Below are 7,192 nucleotides of genomic sequence, written 5' to 3'. Positions count from 1 at the left end.
TTGGGCCAAAGGGGAAAGCCCACGAAGTTTTTGGAAAGCACAAAAGGAAGTTTTGCGGAGTCCAGAGGCCAGACGCCAGGGTCCCTGGCGTCTGGGCCCAGACGCCGGGAACCCTGGCGTCTGGCCCTGGAGTACGAGAAGGACTCTTGCCTTTCGGGTGAAACCGACTTTGTGGAGGCTTTTACTCCAAGTTTCAACCCCAAGGCTCAGCATATAAATAGAGGGGTAGGGCTAGCACCCAAGACACATCAAGAAACACCAAGCCGTGTGCCGGCAACCCCATCTCCTCTAGTTTATCCTCCGTCATAGTTTTCGTAGTGCTTAGGTGAAGCCCTGCGAAGATTGTTCTTCACCAACACCGTCACCACGCTGTCGTGCTGCCGGAACTCATCTACTACTTCGCCCCTCTTGCTGGATCGAGAAGGCGAGGACGTCACCGAGCCGTATGTGTGCAGAACTCGGAGGTGCCGTGCTTTCGGTGCTTGGATCGGTCGGATCGTGAAGACGTACGACTACATCAACCGCGTTGATATAACGCTTCTGCGAACGGTCTACGATGGTACATAGACAGCACTCTCCCCTCTCGTTGCTATGCATCACCATGATCTTGCGTGTGCGTAGGAAATTTTTTGAAATTACTACGTTCCTCAAGAGTGGCATCCGAGCCTAGGTTTTATGGTTTGATGTTATATGCACGAGTAGAACACAAGTGAGTTGTGGGCGATATAAGTCATACTGCCTACCAGCATGTCATACTTTGGTTCGGCGGTATTGTTGGATGAAGTAGCCCGGACCGACATTACGCGTACGCTTACGCGAGACTGGTTCTACCGCTGTGCTTTGCACACAGGTGGTTGGCGGGTGTCAGTTTCTCCAACTTTAGTTGAACCGAGTGTGGCTACGCCCGGTCCTTGCGAAGGTTAAAACGGCATGAACTTGACAAACTATCGTTGTGGTTTTGATGCGTAGGTAAGATTGGTTCTTGCTTAAGCCCGTAGCAGCCACGTAAAACTTGCAACAACAAAGTAGAGGACGTCTAACTTGTTTTTGCAGGGCATGTTGTGATGTGATATGGTCAAGACATGATGCTAAATTTTATTGTATGAGATGATCATGTTTTGTAACCGAGTTATCGGCAACTGGCAGGAGCCATATGGTTGTCACTTTATTGTATGCAATGCAATCGCCCTGTAATGCTTTACTTTATCACTAAGCGGTAGCGATAGTCGTAGAAGCATAAGATTGGCGAGACGACAACGATGCTACGATGGAGATCAAGGCGTCGCGCCGATGACGATGGTGATCATGACGGTGCTTCGGAGATGGAGATCACAAGCACAAGAAGATGATGGCCATATCATATCACTTATATTGATTGCATGTGATGTTTATCTTTTATGCATCTTATCTTGCTTTGATTGACGGTAGCATTATAAGATGATCTCTCACTAATTATCAAGAAGTGTTCTCCCTGAGTATGGACCGTTGCCAAAGTTCGACGTGCCCAGACACCACGTGATGATCGGGTGTGATAAGCTCTACGTCCATCTACAACGGGTGCAAGCTAGTTTAGCACACACAGAATACTCGGGTTAAACTTGACGAGCCTAACATATGCAGATATGGCCTTGGAACACGGAGACCGAAAGGTCGAGCGTGAATCATATAGTAGATATGATCAACATAATGATGTTCACCATTGAAAACTACTCCATTTCACGTGATGATCGGTTATGGTTTAGTTGATTTGGATCACGTGATCACTTAGAGGATTAGAGGGATGTCTATCTAAGTGGGAGTTCTTAAGTAATATGATTAATTGAACTTTAATTTATCATGAACTTAGTCCTGGTAGTATTAGCATATCTATGTTGTAGATCAATAGCTCGCGTTGTTGCTTTCATATGTTTATTTTGATATGTTCCTAGAGAAAAATTGTGTTGAAAGATGTTAGTAGCAATGATGCGGATTGGATCCGTGATCTGAGGTTTATCCTCATTGCTGCACAGAAGAATTATGTCCTTGATGCACCGCTAGGCGACAGACCTATTGCAGGAGTAGATGGACGTTATGAACGTTTGGCTAGCTCAATATGATGACTACTTGATAGTTTAGTGCACCATGCTTAACGGCTTAGAATCGGGACTTCAAAGACGTTTTGAACGTCATGGACCATGTGAGATGTTCCAGGAGTTGAAGTTAATATTTCAAGCAAATACCCGAGTTGAGAAATATGAAGTCTCCAACAAGTTCTATAGCTAAAAGATGGAGGAGAATAGCTCAAGCGGTGAGCATGTCTCAGAATGTCTGGGTACTACAATCACTTGAATCAAGTGGGAGTTAATCTTCCAGATAAAATAGTGATTGACAGAATTCTCTAGTCACCATCACCAAGTTAGTAGAACTTCGTGATGAACTATAATATGCAAGGGATAACGGAAACAATTCCCAAGCTCTTCGTGATGCTGAAATCGACGAAGGTAGAAATCAAGAAAAACATCAAGTGTTGATGGTTAACAAGATCACTAGTTTCAAGAAAAGGGCAAAGGGAAGAAGGGGAACTTCAAGAAGAACAACAAGCAAGTTGCTGCTCAAGTGAAGAAGCCCAAGACTGGTCCTAAGCCTGAGACTAAGTGCTTCTACTGCAAAGGGACTGGTCACTGGAAGCAGAACTGCCCCAAGTATTTGGCGGAGAAGAAGGATGGCAAAGTGAACAAAAGTATATTTGATATACATTTTATTGATGTGTACTTTACTAGTGTTTATAGCAACCCCTCAGTATTTGATACTGGATCAGTTGCTAAGAGTAGTAACTCGAAACAGGAGTTGCAGAATAAACAGAGACTAGTTAAGGGTGAAGTGACGATGTATGTTGGAAGTAGTTCCAAGATTGATATGATCATCATCGCACACTCCCCTATACTTTCGGGATTAGTGTTGAATCTAAATAAGTGTTATTTGGTTTTTGCGTTGAGCATGAATATGATTTGATCATGTTTATTGCAATACGGTTATTCATTAAAGTCAGAGAATAATTGTTGTTCTGTTTACATGAATAAAACCTTCGATGGTCATACACCCAATGAAACAAGTTCGTTGGATCTCGATCGTAGTGATACACATATTCATAATATTGAAACCAAAAGATGCAAAGTTAATAATGATAGTGCAACTTATTTGTGGCACTGCCGTTTAAGTCATATTGGTGTAAAGCGCATGAAGAAACTCCATGCTGATGGGCTTTTGGAATCACTTGATTATGAATCACTTGATGCTTGCGAACCATGCCTTATGGGCAAGATGACTAAAACGCCGTTCTCCGGAACAATGAAGCAAGCAACACTCTGAAACCATACATACTGATGTATGTGGTCCGATAAATATAAAGGCTTGCAGCAGGTATCATTATTTTCTGACCTTCACAAATGATTTGAGCAGATATGGGGATATCTACTTGATGAAACATAAGTGTGAAACATTTGAACAGTTCAAAGAATTTCAGAGTGAAGAGGAAAATCATCGTGACAAGAAAATAAAAGTTTCTACGATATGATCGCAGAGGTAAAATATTTGAGTTACGAGTTTGGCCTTCAAACAATGTGAAATAGTTTCACTACTCACGCCACCTGGAACACCATAGTGTAGTGGTGTGTCTGAGCGTCATAACCGTACTTTATTAGATATAGTGTGATCTATGATGTCTCTTACCGATCTACCACTATCGTTTTGGGGTTATGCATTAGAGACAGTTGCATTCACGTTAAATAGGGCACCATCTAAATCCGTTGAGACGACACCGTGTGAACTATGGTTTGGCAAGAAACCTAAGCTGTCGTTTCTTAAAGTTTGGAGTTGCGATGCTTATGTGAAAAAGTTTCATCTCGATAAGCTCAAATTCAAATTGGAGAAATATGTCTTCATAGGATACCCAAAGGAGACAGTTGGGTACACCTTCTATCACAGATCCGAAGGCAAGACATTCGTTGCTAAGAATGGATCCTTTCTAGAGAAGGAGTTTCTCTCGAAAGAAGTGAGTGGGAGGAAAGTAGAAAACTTGATAAGGTAATTGTACCTTCTCCCTTATTGGAAAATAGTTCATCACAGAAATCTGTTCCTGTGACTACTACACCAATTAGTGAGGAAGCTAATGATGATGATCATGTAACTTCAGATCAAGTTACTACCGAATCTCGTAGGTAAACCAGAGTGAGATCCGCACCAGAGTGGTACGGTAATCCTATTATGGAGGTCATGTTACTTGACCATGACGAACCTATGAACTATGAGGAAGCGATGATGAGCCCATATTCCGATAAATGGCTTGAGGCCATGAAATCTGAGATAGGATCCATGTATGAGAACAAAGTGTGGACTTTGGTGGACTTGCCCAAGGATCGGCAAGCCATTGATAATAAATGGATCTTCAAGAGGAAGACGGACACGGATAGTAGTGTTACTATCTACAAAGCTAGAATTGTCGCAAAAGGTTTTTGACAAGTTCAAGGTGTTGACTACGATGAGAGTTTCTCACTCGTATCTATGCTTAAGTCTGTCCGAATCATGTTAGCAATTGCCGCATTTTATGAAATCTGGCAAATGGATAAACAAAACTACATTCCTTAATGGATTTATTAAAGAAGAGTTGTATGTGATGCAACAAGATAGTTTTGTCAATCCTAAAGGTGCTAACAAAATATGCAAGCTCCAGCGATACATTTATGGACTGGTGCAAGCATCTCGGAGTTGGAATATACGCTTTGATAAGTTGATCAAAGCATATAGTTATATACAGACTTGCGGTGAAGCCTGTATTTACAAGAAAGTGAGTGGGAGCACTACAACATTTCTGATAAGTATATGTGAATGACATATTGTTGATCGGAAATAATGTAGAATTATTCTGCAAAGCATAAAGGAGTGTTTGAAAGGAGTTTTTCAAAGAAAGACCTCGGTGAAGCTGCTTACATATTGAGTATCAAGATCTATAGAGATAGATCAAGACGTTTGATAAGTTTTTTTTCAATGAGTACATACCTTGACAAGATTTTTAAGTAGTTCAAAATGGAACAGTCAAAGAAAGAGTTTCTTGCCTGTGTTACAAGGTAGACTCAAAACCCGACCACGGCAGAAGATAGAAAGAGAATGAAAGTCATTCCCTATGCCTTGGCCATAGGTTCTATAAAGTATGCCATGCTATGTACCATATCTATTGTATACCCTACACTGATTTTGGCAAGGGAGTACAATAGTGATCTAGGAGTAGATCACTGGACAGTGGTCAAAATTATCCTTAGTGGAATAAGGATATGTTTCTCGATTATGGAGGTGACAAAAGGTTCGTCGTAAAGAGTTACGTCGATGCAAGTTTTGACACAGATCTGGATGACTCTAAGTCTCGATCTAGATACATATTGAAAGTGGGAGCAGTTAGCTAGAGTAGCTCCGTGCAGAGCATTGTTGATATAGATATTTGCAAAATACTTACGGATCTGAATGTGGCAGACCCGTTGACTAAGATTATCTCACAAGCAAAACATGATCACACCTTAGTACTCTTTGGGTGTTAATCACATAGCGATGTGAACTAGATTACTGAATCTAGTAAACCCTTTGGGTGTTGGTCACATGGCGATGTGAACTATGGGTGTTAATCACATGATGATGTGAACTATCGATGTTAATCACATGGTGATGTGATCTAGATTATTGACTCTAGTACAAGTGGGAGACTGAAGGAAATATTCCATAGAGGCAATAATGAAGTTATTATTTATTTCCTTATTTCATGATAAATGTTTATTATTCATGCTAGAATTGTATTAACCGGAAACGTAATACATGTGTGAATACATAGACAAACAGAGTGGCACTAGTATGCCTCTACTTGACTAGCTCATTGATCAAAGATGGTTAAGTTTCCTAGCCATAGACATGAGTTGTCATTTGATTAATGGGATCATATCATTAGGAGAATGATGTGATTGACATGACCCATTCCGTTAGCTTAGCACCCGATCGTTTAGTATGTTGCTATTGCTTTCTTCATGACTTATACATGTTCCTATGACTATGAGATTATGCAACTCCCGTTTACCGGAGGAACACTTTGTGTGCTACCAAACGTCACAACGTAACTGGGTGATTATAAAGGTGCTCTACAGGTGTATCCGAAGGTACTTGTTGGGTTGGCGTATTTCGAGATTAGGATTTGTCACTCCGATTGTCGGAGAGGTATCTCTGGGCCCTCTCGGTAATGCACATCACATAAGCCTTGTAAGCATTACAACTAATGAGTTAGTTGCGAGATGATGTATTACGGAACGAGTAAAGAGACTTGCCAGTAACGAGATTGAATTAGGTATTGGATACCGACGATCGAATCTCGGGCAAGTAACATACCGATGACAAAGGGAACGACGTATGTTGTTATGCGGTCTGACCGATAAAGATCTTCGTAGAATATGTAGGAGCCAATATGGGCATCCAGGTCCCGCTATTTGTTATTGACAAGAGATGTGTCTCGGTCATGTCTACATAGTTCTCGAACCCGTAGGGTCCGCACGCTTAAACGTTCGTTGACGATATAGTACTATGTGAGTTATGTATGTTGGTGACCGAATGTTGTTCGGAGTCCGAGATGAGATCACGGACATGACGAGGAACTCCGGAATGGTCCGGAGATAAAGTTTGATATATATGATAATAGTGTTTGGTTACCGGAAGGGTTCCGGATGTTTCCCGAAATGTTTGGGCACGAGAACACTTTATCTGGGCCAAAGGGGAAAGCCCACGAAGTTTTTGGAAAGCGCAAAAGGAAGTTTTGCGGAGTCCAGAGGCCAGACGCTAGGGTCCCTGGCGTATGGGCCCAGACGCCGGGAACCCTGGCGTCTGGCCCTGGAGTCCGAGAAGGACTCTTGCCTTTCGGGTGAAACCGACTTTGTGGAGGCTTTTACTCCAAGTTTCGACCCCAAGGCTCAGCATATAAATAGAGGGGTAGGGCTAGCACTCAAGACACATCAAGAAACACCAAGCCGTGTGCCGGCAACCCCGTCTCCTCTAGTTTATCCTCCGTCATAGTTTTCGTAGTGCTTAGGCGAAGCCCTGCGAAGATTGTTCTTCACCAACACCGTCACCACGCCGTCGTGCTGCCGGAACTCATCTACTACTTCGCCCCTCTTGCTAGATCGAGAAG

The sequence above is a fragment of the Triticum aestivum genome, chromosome 6A (assembly GCF_018294505.1).
Source record: "Triticum aestivum cultivar Chinese Spring chromosome 6A, IWGSC CS RefSeq v2.1, whole genome shotgun sequence".
NCBI lineage: Eukaryota > Viridiplantae > Streptophyta > Magnoliopsida > Poales > Poaceae > Triticum > Triticum aestivum.
The sequence above is the reverse complement of the archived record's forward strand: the minus strand, read 5'-3'. Positions refer to the sequence as shown.